Here is a 15069-nt window from a genome sequence, read left to right on the forward strand (position 1 = left end):
TTGACTGGTAATGGGGAATAACAGACCACACCAAGACAACGGTGACACAGCTTTTACCCTGAAAATAAAGAAACATACATTAAGCAATGAATTTTGACATTTGTGTATAATCAATTCATGCATGAGAAAAAAACAAAAAAACATGTTTATTTGTGTTTCCCTTACCTTGTCAAATATGTTATAATCCCTGGATGGACACAATAGAAGCATCATTCCTCTAATTGAACTGTTACTTTCTCCAAGCACTCACTCAGCCACTTCTGCAAATGTGCTTAATGGTTCAAGACTGCCACCTGTGCAATGCAACATCGGTCATGAATAATGCGTTATCCGAGCCAGTATGCATTATTCAGAATAAGGTAGTATAGGCTTACCAGTCGCTGCTGTGGCTGTCTGGTATGCTGCAATCTCCCGAATAGCTTTTGACATGTTAAAGAATTTTTAGTGTTCTTCGGATTCATAAAACACAACAGTAAACTTGCCAAAAAATTAGTTTTTTGACATTTTTTTAGAGACACACCTACAAAGAAATCAATGCCCTAAGCACACACCCATGATCATACACAGCTGATGACAGTTCCAGCTGTCATATAGATACCAAATGAAGTTCTGTCAGGTTGGCATTATTAAGGAGGCAGACCCTCGGTAGAGTTATGAGTTGATGGTTGTTGGTTTGTCTGTCTGTCTGTTTGTTTGGTAGCAGCATTACTCAAGAACGGACTAACAGATTTGGATGAAACTTTCAGGGAATTTCAGAAGTGACACAAGGACCAAGTGATTAGATTTTGTCAGTCTGGATCCACAGAGTTTTTAAAGATTTCTGCACCACTGGGGGATAGCAACATGGCGTCACTGTAACTATGACAACAAGTGAACACTCTGTCAACTGCCTGCTGACAATCACATGATTGCGATCCTGCTACAAATCGACAGCTGCAGATTTATCAGGACATATCTGCCGGAAATGACGCAAAGAACAATTGATTAAATTGTGAGGGTGTTTCCGAGTCCCATAAATTCCCGCCACCCGCTACATATTCAGGTCACGCAATTCGATATCCGTACAAAACATACTCATGCATAACACACAACTGTGCACAAGGTCAATTTGTTTACAGATATATCTATTTTAAATGGCCACATTCTATAATGCTGGCATTTCTGCCACAAATTTTTTCAAGATTTCAGCCGTTGGAAATGATACAACGACTGAGCAGCCTTGGCTGAGTACTGCACTCTCTGAGTGCTTTTCTTGTTGATATTGTTATTGTCCTATTCCTTTGTGGGCAGCTGACCCAACTCGGAAAAAAAACAGGAACAGGAAAGTAAAATGAAATGCACTGTCCCTTAGCTTTCCCTCAGTGTTATGTGCAGATGGTGCACATAACTGTAATAAAAACTGAAAGTAGCGCAAAAGTTGTCTAATTATGCACATTTGTAGCTTATGAGTGTTTTTGAGAGTATTTGAAGCAGAGTGATGATCCATGTTAAACTGAATCAAAATGAACTGTAGTGTGTGTGTGTGTGTGTGTGTGTGTGTGTGTGTGTGTGTGTGTGTGTGTGTGTGTGTGTGTGTGTGTGTGTGTGTGTGTGTGTGTGTTCATTATGTGATAATGAAAAAGCATGTCAGGCAATACAGTTGTGTATTTTAAAGGTATATTTTTAGGACAACAATGGCGCAGAGGAATAGGGAGAATCAAATTACATACCAACAACTTGTCAGTAACACAAATCCGTTGTTGGTTTGGCTTTGCAAATAATTTCCACTCATCGTTCCTGTATTTAAAATCAGAGTTTCAGTTGAAGTCAGACTTTAGACTGAATTACTTTGACTACAGCAATGCAGAGCTTGGTTTTTCAAACTGCTACACTGTTGTTGTCCTGAGTCATGTCCATACACAAGTACACAGTCAAAATCCCCTCAAAAAACCAATTGAGCATATAAATGTCAAAGCAAGTAATATTGCAGAAATCCTCATCAACACACTAAAATGTTCCTGCTGTAAAGTGAATGAGGGTCATGAGGTGGCAAAGATGGGTTTGGGGGAAGGGTGGGGATTATGTCATTACACCCATGGACAGCTGTCGGTGTAATAAAGATGATGAAACAGTGGAAGGGAGAGGTGAGAGGACAGAAAGAAAGCTTTGTGTTCTGTATATTTGTATTTCCTCTAGGGCTGCAACAACGAATCGATAAAATCGATAATAATCGATTGTTAAAAGCGTTGGCAACGAATTTCATTATCGATTCGTTGTGTCGCGTGATTCACATGTCATTCGCCATGTCGCGAAGCTGTCTACTTCACCTGCAGAGCAAGTTGAACAGAGAGGTGGAGGCAGAGCGGAGGCGGTGTTTTCAAAGGAAGAGTAAATAAATTCAATAAATGATCATGACTGACACGGAGAAAACTGTTTCTCAAAACAAAAAAAACATGCCGCTTGTTCACTACATGCGATTTTCCCCGCACGGCAATGCACGCATCTGAAAATGGCACGGATGGCGGACGGTCACGAGCGGACCGATATGTGGTCACGTGACCGTGCTTTCAGTTTGACCGTCCCACAGATGAGTCTGATAAACACAGCGGCTCGGTGGTAAACTTTCTGTATTATTGCGAAAACACTTAAGCGAAAAATATTTTTGAAATAATTTGAAGATGAATAAGCTGCAGGAGCTGATGCTGTCCTTGTTTTAGTTCACCAAAGGCTAGTTTAGATGTTTGAGGACAGTAGAATTCAAGTCTACTTTATGCAAATTAGCTGCAGGTAAACACACAAACGCACCAACCGGACCAGCATGCCACATGCGATGTGTCGCATCTGGTGGACACACACCTTAAGTCACTACAAAGTCCTGCATTTGTTCCACTTTAAAGTGAGGAAATATAACGTCAGTAGCCTATTTCTGTTAGCTCGCCTGATGCTAGCTTTAGCTTCTTAGCTGATTAATGACAGTGATAGGGCGTGTGTGACTGTGAGAGATGCTTTTTATTTCACTTTAATCAGCTTAAGCATGGTTTTGGATATGTATTATAAATAAACCTAACTTGCACTCAGGTGGTGGTAATAATTTAAAGATTGAGCCTCAAGTTTTAAATTTTCAGACAAAGTTTGAGTGAATACACTGGTCTGTGTTGGAGTGAGGCAGGATGAATTGCATTGACAGGCTTTATGATGAGAAAGACATCATGTCCACCACAGCAAGCAGCTGTCTGACTGAGAGCATCCTCAACATGACCGTCACTGACATGAGGCCTCTGTTGATGGTTGAAGACAAAGGCTTGACTACAATGATCTTATTTGCTCTGTCATTCCAAATCTTCGATTTCTGAATAAAGAAGCAGAAATTAAAAATGTATTTTTTTATCCGATTCATCGATTAATTGAAAAAATAATCGACCGATTAATCGATTATAAAAAATAATCGTTAGCTGCAGCCCTAATTTCCTCTGTTCAATTTCAATAACTAGACCCTCCAGAAAAACGCGGGCTAAAATCCTTGATTATGCGAATAAATATGCGGGGTTTTTATGCCATTTTATGCAGGGAAATTGCGGAAAGTTACAAAGTATGCGAATAGTTGTGAAATATGCACAAATATGCACGATTCACCTGCAGTCTGGCCGCGGAGTGATGTGTCCTCTAATCAGACACTGGGTCTGCTGCGGGGTTACTGGACTGACAGCCTGTGCTTTGGGAGGGGGAGAAGCTCACAGCAGCACCTGCTGCTTGTTGAGGACAGTAACTGCAGAATGATCCGAGTTTTCCTGTCAGTCTCCAAAACGGCAGAAAAAGTCGCTAGATTTGTAGCTAGTCGCTTTTGACAAAAAAAAGTCGCTAGGACGCTTTGGAAAGTCGCTAGATTTAGCAAAAAAGTCGCTAAGTTGGCAACACTGGCGCCGCGCTCCGCATCAGCTCGTGCTTCTAGTGTGTGTGTGAATGCGCGAACTGATGACGTCAGGCCGGGCGTCACATAAAAACTCACTCACAACTCCATTTATATTGGTTATAGTTTTCTCATTTTTTGCGGAAATTGAGAAATCAAGCGGGACCCGCATATTTCTCTTTTTTTTTCGTGGAAATGTGAGATTCTTGCGGGAATTATGCGCTGTTTTGCGAGGATTATGCGGCCTTTTGGGAAATAATTGACCCCCGCATAATCAGCGGCATTTTGGTGATTAATGCGGGAATTCATGCGATCACATAATCGCGTTTTTCTGGAGGGTCTAAATAACGGAGTGTGAGCAATGCAATGCATCACTTAACACACACAGACACACGCATTCACTAAGCATATTTGACTGTGCAGTAGTTCATCATGAGTGAGGCCTATCTGCAAACAATAAGACATTCTCCTTCACCACCTCCTGGTCTCCTTCTAGATTTCTCTTTGCCTCTTTTTGACCTCTGACCTCCTCTTTGCCTCCTACTATTTCAGTCCCAAAACCTTCTCTTCATCTCCTTCCTCTTATGTTCCACCTCCCCTGAATGTCTTCTTCGGCTCCTTTTGAACATCCCCTCCTCCTCTCTTCTTTCTTGCCTCCCTACCATCCCCCTTCTCCAGCTTCTTTACACCTCTCCTAAATCTGTCCCTGCCCTCTTTCGCCTCTCTTGTCCTCCTCGTTTGGCCTCCCCCCCTGCATTGCAGCACCTATACAGTCATTAATCTCTAGTGTCCCTTTCGTGCGACACACAATGTGTATGTGCATGCGCATGTGTGTGTCTGTGCGTGTGTGTGTGTGCAGCTCTACATCACACAGCCCTGGAAAGTCACATGGACGATGAAAGGCAGATCTCTACTGCATCCACGTTCCCACAAAGGTCTGCATTTGTCCACAAAGATCTGTGTAATGTTGTAACTGTACAATATAGACGTTTTTGCTGTTTTCAAGTAGCTATCCAGAGACCCTTTTCACCAAATTTAAACCAAAGCTGCAATACAAGACAATGTGCGTTCATATTAATTTGGACATTTCACAAATCCAACACTATACTTGCAACCCATATGTGAGCAGCTGAAATTCCTGCAGAACTTGTACACTTACCCATGATGTGTAGGATGTGATGATGCCACCATTTTAACTCTCAGTCCTCACAGAGAATCTTCATGCTTAGAGTCTTTTCTCTTCCTATGTGAAACTGCTCACATACCTCCTGTCAGGTCCTTAGAATGGTGATATTCTCCAGCTGTTATTATTTGTCAGATTGTCTTATTGGGCTTCTCAAAATTACATTTAGTGGCTATAGCAACAGTTCTGTCTATGGTTTTGTGTAGTAACACTACTAGGAATTTCATTATTAATAAATTTAACAAAGGAGACCCATATAATAGATGTATAATAGGATTGACATATAGCCTCTAACTCTAACTGCATAATGTTATTATATATTATATGAATAGGTTTATCAACCTGCAGTGGTCAGACAGGTCTGGCATAGGCCATTTACAGCACAATGTCACAGCAAAACCACACACTTTGGTTTGTGTTCATGGTCAAAGATGGTGGGTGAAGTCGGAAGCATCAGTCAGATTATTATGATCACACAGCACAATTTCATATATGAATACTTCAAACACTGAAAAGACTTAACTTATTAAGATCTTGCATGATAACAAACTACACTCAGTGTATTCCAACGTGCGCAAGTCCATCCTCTGCATACACATCCACTGCCAGTGTCAGAGACAGACGGCACTGTGTGAGTAAATGTGTTGACAGAGTTGGAAAGAATAGGATGTCCATGTTGTGCTTTCCTATTTTTTCTCTCCCTTCCATGATTAATACAATAATGCCTCTGCTCTTTCAATACCAAATACCAAACTGTCAAAAGACATCAGATCACATCAGAACCTCTCTCTCTCTCTCTCTCTCTCTCTCTCTCCCTCTCTCCATCCCTCCAGCTGCCCTAAAGGGCTTCTATAACAACACACAGTATTTCACTCATTAGCCGTCATGCACAGGAAAGACACACACATGTGATATTAGTAGGAGTATGATGATGAAAGGAAGGTATGGCTGCCACTTACAACACACTTTCATTACTAAATAACTGCACTCATCAATACTTTTATATTACTAGTGTGTCAAATGTCAGCAACTTGAGGGTAGTGATTAACCTACAAGATATTCTCATAAAATCTGCAAACTTTTTATGCTCTTCTAATCTATTCTTTTGGATTCATAACAGACAAATTTTGGTCTCATCAACATTTGTAACAGGCAGAGGCTTTAAGCAAAAATATTAGCAACTAGCAGGAGAACATAGTGTTTTTAAATTTGAGTTTCAGAAAATTACATCCCTATGTTTTAACTCGGTAGCAAAAGTTAATTTACATCCTTAGGTTTCTTCCGACTCAAACACTTGAAGTCAAACTGTTCATTTGATTCCTCAGAACTGCCACCCAGTGCCCAAGCTGGATTGAGTTCAACTTCTACACAGTCTAATTGAGTTGGGTATTGTCTTGTTTTGGTGTCTCCAAATGCCCCAAAATGCACATGGAATGATATTCTTTCAACAACAAGAATTTTTAGTCTTGGTACAACTTGTGGAAAGAAAAAATTAATTCGTTTTTTGAAGCATATAATCAAATAGTTTTCATTTTGTGTGTGCTGTTTTGATACAGTTGTATATATGTCAATAGAAATCTCTTTGCTGATGCATTTGTCAGATGTGTCACATCTGACAAACAATTGATTAACAACAGTTTCTCATTAGAGTAATAAGCTTGAACAACCAAGATCCCACAGACAGATGATTTCACACTGCAGACAGAGGGATATGTGAGTGAGACGGCCAAACTTAATGCACAAAATTATGACAAATTGTATTATGTCCGAATTGTATGCATATTGCATGCAATGGTACACACTTTGTAAGCTGCAATATGTAGTGCAAGGAAAATGACAAAGTATGAGGTTTGATATGCAGGAAATACTGTATGTCAACGGCTGTGTTTAGCTTTTTACTGCCCGTGAGTTGCCAAAAAAATATTTATTTTGCATTTTCTGCACAGTTTCCGCTCTTCCATCAACAGACATGACACCTCCCAACAAGCTTACCCACAAACTGAACTCAAACACTCATTGAACAAAAGGATGTCTGCGTTAATGTCATATTAAAGTAATCTTGGACACTTAGACCCATCCCTCCATTTGGCGCACACACACACACACACACACACACACACACACACACACACACACACACACACACACACACACACACACACACACACACGCTATAGTGTGTCCCACTTGTGTTTAGGTGGAAAGGGTAGCGGTTAAATAGAGGCCAGATGGTCTGCCAAATGTACCGTTATTACACGCCAAGTCCAATCATAGGAGAGAAGACTTTTTTTCAGAATACAGTACAATGCAACGATGAATGGTTAAAAATTGAACAAATGTGAGGTAAATATTGTCATATTATTTAACAAAATGTTTTTTAAAAAATAGAATATCTCATACACATGCAGTGGATTGCAGTATGTTACTGATTTTGTATTATGATTACATGATCATTCCTGTAAAATATTAATACAAAATACAACAGATGCACTGGTGTGAACTACTACAGTCTACTTAAAACCTTGCTATCTACAGTAGTTTCTGTTGTCCGCTAGTACATTTTGTATCTCAATAAATGGTTGCACATTAACCCTTTAGTCCTTGTGACCCCATTCGAGAGGGCCATTAGCCAATCAAGAGAACCTTTAAGTGACTGGGTTACAGGAAAAGTAATGGGACACAGCTCATATCTGTTAATTTTACATGAGTCTCATACATCTATTTATGTATTTAGTATAAGACAAAACAAACTAGACAGATGTCTAGTTCTCATTTTCTCATCTGAAATAAACAGTCTAATTCAATCACTTTGGAACCTTCATCGTTTTGAATTTTGTTGACTCTGGTTGCCATCTGAGCTCATCTTGTACCACCAATGAAACACGTCCAGCACTGCATGACAAGATATGACTATAACTAACAAATTCCTGCCAGCTTTAGCTTATATAGCACAGAAATGTGCTTCAAGTCTCTTGCTCTTTGTGGACAGATATGTTTCATGTCTGACAACAATGTAAAGTTTTTCTTTCTTTCTTCTTCTTTTTGGACAAATTGAGGTTTTTGTCCCTATCTATGTTTTAATGTTATTTAAACAATTGACTTAATGGGTTTGGTAACAATGTAAGACTGTAAATTTACTTACCTTTTATAAAGAGGCTTTTAAATATTAAGATTATCATTATATTGAAGCATTTTGTATGTTGTTAAAGCTGCTATTTTCACTGGTGATGCAGAGGCTTTGAGTCAGTGCCAGATAATCATCAGCCAAACTAATCTCGTTAGTTTTGTGATTGGATGATTGAGGCAGTTGTTTGGTACATATAACATGGAAGCTTCACAATATTACCCAAAGACCTGATGAAGGTCAGACAAACCGAAACGTTGTAATGAAATAAATATTTCAGAAATAAGTGAGACAGTCTGCAGGAGTTCATATTGTTACTCTACCAAAGAACACGGCGAAGTTATATGAGTTATGTTTGTCTGTCTATTAGGAATGTTATTCAAAAAACCGGCAAACAGATAGGAATGGTCAAAAATTGCACGAGGACGAAGTGATTCAATTTGGCAGTGATGCGACTTATATTCTGGATCCACGGATTTGTTAACAATTTCGGTATCATTGTGAGATAGCGGCACGGCATCAGCTACACACATGTAGCTATGACAACAAGTGAACACTACGTCAACTGCCTGATAATGATCACATGATATTTAGATATCTATATAGATATATTTTATATTATATTATTTACTTATCTCTTTTATTTTTCTGTATTTATTTTTGTTATTTATTTCCATGTTTATACCTTTTTTTATTTATCTTTACGTATATATGGGTATATGTGTGTATGTGTATATATATGTTTTTTTTTAAATGATCACGTGATTGTGATCCTACTACAAATTAACCGCTGCGCACGTATCGGGACTTATCTGTTGGAAATAATAAAAGGAACAATGGATTAAATTGTGGGGGTGTTTCCAAGTCCCATCAATTCCCGCCGCCCGCTAAATATTCAGGTCACGCAATTCGGTATCCGTACATAACGTACACATGCATAACACATGCCTGGGCTCAGCACAAGGTTATTTTGTTTGTGGGTACATCTATATTAAATGGCCACATTCTATGTTGCTGTGATTTCTGCCACATTTTTTCTCAACATTTCAGCCATCAGAAACTATACAATCACTGAGCAGCCTTGGAGGAGTACTGCAATGTGACTTTACAGTAAGCCACATTAATAAGAACATCACGGAATAGAAACTTAAATTAGTTCGTTTATTGCACAGGAGTATATCATGTTGTTTAACCATCAGACTGTAATGAGTCAGTTTAATGAGCAAATTTTGGATTTCATGTGCCACTAAATCCACTGTTGTCAGGTGAGATGAAAGGTGGTGAATAGAAATACACTAGCCAAAACTCAAGGGGATTGTTGCGAATATTGCTATTAAAATGTGAAATGAATAACAATAAATCATTTGTCATGAGCTGTGCTATTTTAGGATGTAAGGCAGAGGTAGTCATGAAGGAGAAAAAACTACTGAGGAGTCACCAAATCATAAAAAAAATAAAGTTTATTGTGAAGGATTAACATTGTTTTAGTTGAGCTATCTGTGTTTACTTGTTTTTTAAACTCTCTGGATTATTTTGTGCCTTTATCAGTTTTTAGAAAGCCTCAGTAGCGTCCCTCATTGCAGCACACTAAATATAGGTTAATCCTGCCATGATCGGATGATAAAATGTTGAAATCTGGAACTCTGAAGTGACATCAATCCCAGTCTGATAGATTTTGTAATCATGTTTCAGCAGGATCTAGTACCAATCATTGGTGGTGGTTGATGACTGGTTTAAATAACAGAAAACTCTGAACTCTGAATATGGAAACATACCAGACAGCTGCAAACTGCATCCTATTTTTCCCTTGCTGTAAGATTTTTGTTGTTTGAGTTAAGTATAAATTAGGTTGACAATACACACCAAAGAGATGTGGAGATGCCAAACACAGTTTTAGATAGCCTGGACGTGGACAGAAGTCAGACCTGATTGCTTCTGCTCGCACTTGGTTTCTGGTACTGCTTTGGCACAGATCTATGAACAGACACGGCCATTTTTCAGTATGGTTTATAGTGAGTAATGAGTGTGACAGCCTCACTGCGTCATAGATTTTTGTGTCTTGTTGTATCTAGGATGGCACTGGGTGCTATCAATAGAGGTGCACTACACAGAGATGACCTTGTTTTCCACCCAGTGTGCCCGTTATGGGTCGTTGGTGTCCATGCTGATAAAATTGTGGTTACAAAAGCATTGGCAGTAATGTCAATGGGAAATACATGACTGGCGTAATGGAAAATGTAGTCTTTACAGACACCAGTGAAAGTACAGAATCCAACTAAATAGGATCCCAGTCTGGGAAGCTCTGCATTATGTCCTTTCAGGGTGGGGGTACAACTTAAACCGTTATGTATCTGTATGAAAAAAAGAGCCAATGAGACAATGCACCATGTCAAATAGCTGCAGATCTTATCGTTACCTGCCATTAAAAGGTGGATGTTTGTTATTTTTCCTACACAAAACATCATCAAATACATTATAGATTCAATTCACATCAAAACAACATTTTAACTTCAAGGGTCAGTCAAAGCATGAATCCTACTGAATGGTTACTGAATGGCACTGAAAAACAAGTCTAATGTTGTCGAGAACTTGAAATACTTGACAGTTTAATGAATCAATTCGTCATCAATCAACAGAAAATAGACCAGTGCCAGAGTGTCTCACTGACTAGTTTTTGAAACGAACCCCTACATTATTCCCCATAGCTATAGATAGCATTTTTACGGTTACCTCCCTTTATTTCAGACGTTTATGCCATTTTGTCCAAATTATCTAAAATGCATAAATTATCGAACACATTACGTTGCACTGACACGGCCACAAAAATGAAATTATTTAGCAAATATGTGCACATTTCCAGCTTTCTAGTGTGATGATTTGTCAGTGTTTTATTACAGACTAAATATATTCAGGTGGACATTTACTTGCTTTTTTGATGTTGGGGATGTTGTTGATATTTTATAGGCTAGATGACACATTAACAAATAAAAAAAATCAACAGATAAGCGAACACAGTAGGTAACACCTTAAATAAACAAGCCCTACTTTGACATAATTGTACAGTACAATCCTGATTAAATATTATCCCTTAAAAGGTGCAGACTACTGTACATCCTTTTTGTCTTTTACCATTAATAATTTGGTGATGCTGGTACAAACTGTGGTCTCAGTAGAGTCATCCATAGAAAAAATCAGCAAATGTCTTCAAATAGAAAAACCAACCTCTCAGACCATATTCAATAGTTATTTCATTGTACTTCCATGAAGTCATGAGCTGACCTGATAATCAATTTGCTGTTTTTTTTTTTAGCAGAAAGCTAATCACACATTCAAAGCTCACACCAAATATGAAGCAAAATGCCAAATGATCTCTAGTTTTTGCTTCTCCAATGTGAGAAATTACAGCTTTTCTCCGTTTCACTCCAGAAATGCAGGAAGTGTAAGGCAGGGTATTTTAGACTGAAAAGAAATGAGTTGGGTGGCTTATTAGTAATTGTCAATGGAGGAATCAGCTAATTGTCTAACTCTAGATTAATAAGCAGGTAATGAAAATAGCCATCTAGGTTACTTGCAGCTCTAATTTGACAAAAGATAAAGAAAAAAAACGAGGTCTATGTGTTTGATAGATAGTGGAATGGAAAATGCCCAGCTGAGGAGAACAGAAATACCCCACATATCTGTAGTCAGCATACTCGTGCCTGTCTGTCACTGATGAAGATGTTTCTGTTTTGCTTTTTGTTTTGTTTTGGGGTTTTTTTTTGTCCAAAGGTACAGAAATTATCTACATTCCATTTTATCCACTACACTCTACAAACCCAATAGGCAGCCTAGTGGCACATGCAAAATAAATAATAAAAAAAATGCAATCATAAACTGAATATCATACCCTCGCAAAAATCACATCTTTTTTCACTCTCTTGCAAGTGTTTAAATGTATAAATTTGTCTTTTTATGCATCATCAGTTTGAGTATCTTCCGTTATACTGCGATGGAAGAATAGCTGAGCAGACTGAATGAATGAGACTTCACCAAATAGAATCATGATGACCCTAATGCCATGTTATGGAGCGTTATGGTGCACATAGGGTTCAAATGGCGGCTAAAAACGGAGGTTTATAGGAATATGCTGTTAAAAAAAAGAAAAAAATGTCAAGGTTAGACATCCACATTCATCTGTGGTGTGTGTCGTCATCAGTGATGGGCTTCCAAAGATCAGAAGGAGTCTAAATAATCCGACAATGTCACTATCGTATCATTATTGAGCAGGATGCCACACGTTTAATAATATTTCGTAATATCTAGCGCTGGTGATTAAAATCAAACAATACCGTCAAATCCGATACGTCACAATGAACCCAGCGGGCCTACCGAGCACCGATGAGCATCGCACGCGCTCCTTAGCCCATATAGGGATGTTATAGGCTGGTAATTTTCCCTCAGACAGCCTATAGGATAGCGCACTGCTGTCTGTTATCTAAACGGCAGCCGCTTGCCAGCCTTCTGTTCTGCGGGTCTTACCGCGGATGATGACCGGCGGCGGTGTCCTTGGTCGGAGGAGACAGGATGGTTGACTGTACCAGGGCTGATGCTAGAGCTGCACAGTTCCGGTGATGAATGAAAGACGGACAGTGCGGCTCTGCCGGTGATACACTGGAGACTCAGCACCGACTACAAGCCCCGCCTCTCCCAGTTCCCTACGTCAGCCTCCACACTGGAGTCACTGGAGGGGCTCAGCATCACTGCAGCCCTCCCCCCAGCATTCTGAGTGTGTGTGTGCGTGTGCGTGTGTGTGTGTGTCGAAGAAACGTGCAAAGACTTTTAACAAGCTCGAGGAGTTTGGTCATTCTGCACTAGGGTGGCAGGAATGTGTTTGTGTAAAAATGTCATCACATTATATGGAAAAACTAAAGAACAGCCATAAATAAGATCTTCTTTAAAGATCGGGTTTGAAAAATAAAAATAAAAATGGCCCCTATGCGACAAAGTATCTTTTTTCTAACAGAACACAAACGTTCACACCACTCATGAGCATGCCGATGTCTGAACTTTAAAGGTGTGTGATTCAGGATGTTATTACCAAATGGCATGGCATAGAGAGGTATGTATCTAATAAGGCTTACATGTCATAGATTTCGACTTAGACTGACTTATTTAATCTCTGTAAACAATAAGAATATGAGTGTATAAAGTGGTGGTAAATAAAATAAGATAAAAATATAGAAAATATAGTACAGAAAAAAATCAACAGAATATGCAAGAGTGATACAGAAATGCAAATATAACATAAGTAGTGCACATGAATATACAGATATAATGAATGACTTTTAGAATGTAAAGTGGTTTCATCAGGTAAAGTGATAAGAGTCCTTTTGTGATGTGCCAGATGCAGATATATTGAAAAGCCTCATTGCAGTGGGGATAAATGACCTCTTCTGTTCCTTGGAGCTGCAGGGTTCTATCAGTTTGTCGCTGAAGCTGCTCCTCAGATTGTCCACAGTTTCATGGAGGGGGTGGGAGGTGTTCTCCATGATGGCCAGCACTTTGGTCCGCATCCTCCGCTCCACCACCTCCTCCAGGGTGACCAACTGGGCTTTTCTGATCAGTTTATTTAGTCTGTAGGCATCCTTTGCCTTGATGTCTGCACCCCAGCAAACAAGAGCAAAGAAGATGGCACTCCCCACCACAGACTGATAAAACATCAGGAGTATGTGGATGCATAAACTGACAGACCTGAACCTCCTGAGGAAGTACAGCCGACTCAGACCCTTCTTTAAAAAGTATCCGAGGGTCTTCTGGGTAGTATTCTTGCTCCATTGCTTTTTTAAAACAAAACAACCCATAATTATCCGCCGTAACGATTTTGAAGACCATTTTACACAGTTCTTTGCTGATGATACAAATCTTACAATACAAATCACTGCTACAACATGTTATAGAAACAGAGCAAAATTTTAAATGGTTTAACTCAAGTAAAAAAACAAAAAAAAAAACCCCACTCAACATATAAAGACAAGCTTTGTATTTTCCAGTGAAATAGACGTTCTATGAAGACTTGACCCTAGGAATGGATTTTCCATGCAACTAAAGGAAAGGTGGTTTTGAAGGAAATGCAACTGTGACTGGATTGCAATTTCCGTTAACATAATGGTAAGATGTTATTAAGGTGTTTCGCAACAGCAGTATCGTAATAATGAATATTTCAGTCATGTGACCACTACTGTGCAACATCACCAGGAAATCAGCAATATTAGTTCATTGTTTGGGAGAGTAAAAATCATAAATGTTTACATTTGCATAAACATTTGTCATTATGTGTACAAATATGTGTTCGTGACGTTTCAGAGGTGATGGTTGTCACTTCTTTTAAACTGGAGGGCACTCATCACATTGGTAACCAAGAAAATGAAGTGAAATGCTTGTTACAAAAGTACTGACTTCATCCCAAATCATGATTTTTCCATAAACCTGACAAAGTAGTTCAGTTGCATTAAATTAGTGACTGACAATGAAAGAATTGTAATGAATAACAAAAACTTTTAGGTGGAAGTCTATGATTGATGTATGCCTCTGCCACAACTACATCCTCTAAATTTGGGCTTTCCCACCTTCATGCTACGTCATGTTACAAACATTCATATATGTCACATATACAATACCATTCAAAAGTTTGGACACACCTCCTCATTCAATGGTTTTTATCTATTTTAATTATTTTCTACATTGTATATTAATACTGATGACATTAAAACTATCAAACATTATATATGCATAGAACAAGAAAACCACTGAGAGATTGCAGTTGTCAGTCGCAGTATCATTTCCGAAATCTTGAAAAAATTTGTGGTGGAAATCACCACACCATAGTATGTGGTCATT

General features: G+C 38.9%; 1 protein-coding gene across 2 annotated transcripts in view; it reads right to left on the reverse strand.

Annotated features, from left to right (window-relative positions):
• Positions 1 to 12890, reverse strand: part of nat16 (N-acetyltransferase 16) — a 38828-nt gene extending 25938 nt beyond the window's left edge. The window contains exon 1 of one of the 2 annotated variants that reach the window (XM_022211543.2): positions 12712 to 12890. The gene's annotated coding sequence lies outside the window, so the exon portion shown is untranslated. The remainder of the gene's footprint in view (positions 1 to 12711) is intronic. The other variant, XM_022211544.2, reaches the window with a different exon arrangement.
• Between the last annotated feature and the right edge of the window lie 2179 nt (positions 12891 to 15069).

This window comes from Acanthochromis polyacanthus, chromosome 23 (assembly GCF_021347895.1).
Source record: "Acanthochromis polyacanthus isolate Apoly-LR-REF ecotype Palm Island chromosome 23, KAUST_Apoly_ChrSc, whole genome shotgun sequence".
Taxonomy (NCBI): domain Eukaryota; kingdom Metazoa; phylum Chordata; class Actinopteri; family Pomacentridae; genus Acanthochromis; species Acanthochromis polyacanthus.